We start from the raw sequence: 3,930 nt of genomic DNA, 5'->3' as shown, positions 1-3,930 counted from the left end.
CTAATGGTGGACATTTGAGTTGGCAAGATTAATATTACCAGATACTTCACATTTTTAGAGAAAGCTTAATGTTGAGATTTGTTTTTGAAAACCAGTTTTACGTATTGAGAAATAATTCAAAATATGATAATGAAAATGTTCTGGAGCTAAATATAGTCTGCCAAACAAAACATATCAGACCATTTATAAAATTTATACAAGGCTATGATGGATTCTGGCCTCTAAGTTGTGGAGACCCACAGAGGCTTCCTAGTAAGAACTTACACAGGGTCAGAGAATCTGGGCTCACTTTACCCAGCAGGGCTGCATAATGAGATGATTTGACCACGGATGTGTTTACCAGGTGTTGAAGGGTCTACACTTGGCTGTATGTTGTTCTGTTTGTGTGATTGTGCAAGGGGGAGGTCTTTTGCCTCTCCCCTTGGCATATTATAAAAAGCTCCTTTGAATAAACCATCAGGCTGTTGGGTGTTGACCCAGACCCTCCCGAAGCTATCCTGTGTTTCTTTCTTCTCGTCATCTAGGTCTCTCTTTCTATCTGATATTTTCTTATCCCTCTCTCCTACACCTAAGAGCCCTTTAAAAGGTGAGAGAAAAGGTGTAAGCTGGACTACCACACTAAGCTAGTTCCAATGCTTCACTGTGAATCTGTTCTTCAAGAGGGTCTATGTCTAGCATATGATTGAGAGGTTAATAATAATATGATTGAAAATCACTAATTAAACCATGCTTTGTGTCAAATGACTTATTTGATCTTCACAACTATATAACTACTTTATTAATAAACTTACCTCAGGTGAGAAAATTGAGTTGGAGGTAAGAAATATGCCCCCAGCTCACCAAGGTAGAACTATAACCTGTGGACACCAAGCATGGCAGTCATAGTTACTTCTAGATGAGTGGCCCTGGCCACAGGGATGGTGAGTGACTTTCCCTAGATTGAGGCAAGTGGTTAATGTCCCTCTGCTCCCAGCTACGCTTTTGTCACCAAGTCAGACTGATTTTAATGTTCAGCATGTCATCTGTGGGTGCAGTTTTTTCCCACGAGTTTTACCAAATGCAGTCAGGGTTATCATTTTGTTTCCCTCCATCTTTATTTAATCAACTTGTCAACAGTATATGGAGCCATTTTCTCAACAGAGCAGATATAAGGAGTTCTGGGTTTACTTACTTCTTACTCTTTCCCTTTTAAACCATTCCAGGAGCACACAATGCTGCTCTGATGCATTTCCTTAATCTTATGCCTATACGTCACAAAGAACCTCATTAGACATTTTTCTTTCTAGTACTTCAAAAACTTAAGAGGAAAATATTGGTTTACTTACATACTTTGCAAAATACATCACAAATCTTAGAGAGCCCTGAGAACTTATCTCCAGGGCCTCGTAAAGGAATATAACTCTTATCAGAAGACAGCTAGCCCACTTCCAGTCTCTGGAATAAAATCTCAAAAAAAAAAAAAAAAATCACAATTGTGTTGAAGTGAAATGCCACCTAACTGTGCTTGCTGGTGCATTCTCTCTCTCATCATTCTCTCTCATCTCTCTCTCTCTCTCTTTCCCCCTCCTCTTAAAAGTCGTTAATAAAATCAGCAATTCCAAAAGCTGCTTTATAAAAATCTCTTTCATGTATATCATGATGGATGTGATAAAGCTTACCTTTATTTTTCAGGCACAAGCATTAACATTTACCTACATGGTCTAGCATTTTTTCCCTTGCTCATCTCAGGGGTCATACTTGAAAATCAGGTTTAATGGAGTGAAAATAAGCTCTCTTGCTATGTTGACACACTATGTGTGTTTGTGGCTTCATGAGACACATTCTTTCAATATATATGTAACAGTTAGAGCTGTCCTACAGTGTGTTGGGACTTGGAGAGACCTCTGACTTCCAGACTTGGTTTTGTTGCTGTTGTGAACACCACAAACTGCACTCCTCTATATAATTACAAGTGTTAAGAGTTTTCTCAAAACTCCTAATTTTTATTTTTTCTGTTTCAAAAATTTATTAAGATTTTATTTTGTTTATTTTTTATTTTTTAAATTTTATTTTATTTAATTAACATTTTTTCATTTATTTTACATACCAACCACAGCTTCCCCTACCTCCTCTCCTCCTACTGTCCCCCCATCTATCCCCATCCTCTTCCACTCCTCCTCTGTTTCCATTCAGAAAGGGGGGCAGGCCTGCCATGGGCTTGAACAAAGCATGACACATCAAGTTGAGATAGGACCCCATGCATCAAAGCCAGGTGAGATAATCCAGCATGGGGAATAGGTTTCCAAAAGCTAGCTAAGTGCCAGGAACAGGTCTTGATCTCATTGCTAGGAGCCTTACAAACAGACTAAGCTACACAACTGTCACACACATGCAGAGGGACTAGGTCAGTCCCAAGCAGGCTCCCTGACTGTTGGTCCAGAGTCCATGAGCTCCCATGAACTCAGGTCAGCTGTCTCTGTGGATTCCCTATCATGACCTTGGCCCCCTGGCTCATACAATCCCTCCTCCCTTTCTTCAAGAGGACTCCCAGAGCTCGGCCCAGTGCTTGGCTGTGGCTCTCTGCATCTGTTTCTATCAGTTACTAGACAAAGGCTCTCTGTTGACAACTAGGATATTCACCAATCTGATTAAGGCAGATGGCTAGTTCAGGCACCCTCTCCACCATTGCTAGGAGTCTTAACTGGGGTCATCCTTGTGAATTCCTGGGAATTTCCCTGGCACCAGGTTTCTCCCTAACCCCCAAATGCACCACCCCCATCAAGCCATCTTTTCCTTACTCTCCCACTCAGTCCTGCCCCCAATGGCTCCTGTGCCCATCCTGCCCAACTTGCTCCCTCAAGTTCCAATTCCCCCATTACCCATTACCCATACTCCAGTCCACATTTTACCCAGGAGATTGCTTCTATTTCCCATTCCCAGGGAAATCCATTCATCTTTCTTTGGGCCCTCTTTGTTATCTAGCATCTCTGAGGCTATGGATTATAGGTTGGTTATCCTGTACTTTACTCCTAATATACACTTATGAGTGAGTACATACCATATTTGTCTTTCTGCGTCTGGGTTACCACATTCAGAATGATTTTTTTCTAGTTCCATCCATTTGCCTGCAAATTTCATGAGGTCATTGTTTTTTAAAGCTGAGTAATACTACTCCATTGTATAAATATACCACATTTTCCTTATCTATTCTTTGGTTGAAGGGCATCTAGGTTGTTTCCAGGTTCTGGCTGTTATGAATAATTCTGCTATGAACATAGTTGAGCAAGTATCCTTGTTACCACATGATTGAGCATCCTTTGGGTATAAGCCCAAGATTAGTATAGCTGGGTCTTGAGGTAGATTGATTCCCATTAATCTGAGAAACTGTCATATGGATTTCCAAAGTGGCTGTACAAGTTTGCACTCAAACCAGCAGTGGAGGAGTGTTCCCCTTACTCCACATCCTCTCCAACATAGGCTGTTATCAGTGGTTTTGATCTTAGCCATTAGGAAAGGTATAAGATCTTATCTCAGAGTAATTTTGATTTACACTTCTCTGATGACTAAGGATGTTGAAAAATTCTTTAAGTGTCTTTCAGCCATTTGAGATTCTTCAGTTGAGTATTCTCTGCTTAGATTTGTACCCCCTTTTAAAAATTGAATTATTTGGTACTTTGACGTACAGTTTCTTTAGTTCTTTATATATTTTAGAGATCTTTTCTCATTCTGTAGACTTTTGTTTTATCTTATTGACACTGTCTTTTGCCTTACAGAAGTTTTGCAGTTTCAGGAGGTCACATTTAATAATTGTGGATCTCAGTGTCTATACTGCTGGTGTTATATTCAGGAAATTGTCTCTTGTGCCAATGCATTCAAGGCTACTTCCTACTTTTTCCTTTATCAGGTTCAGTGTAACTGTATTTATGTTGAGGTCTTTGATTCACTTGGATT

The sequence above is a fragment of the Peromyscus leucopus genome, chromosome 7, assembly GCF_004664715.2.
Source record: "Peromyscus leucopus breed LL Stock chromosome 7, UCI_PerLeu_2.1, whole genome shotgun sequence".
NCBI lineage: Eukaryota > Metazoa > Chordata > Mammalia > Rodentia > Cricetidae > Peromyscus > Peromyscus leucopus.
Note: the sequence above shows the minus strand (reverse complement) of the source record.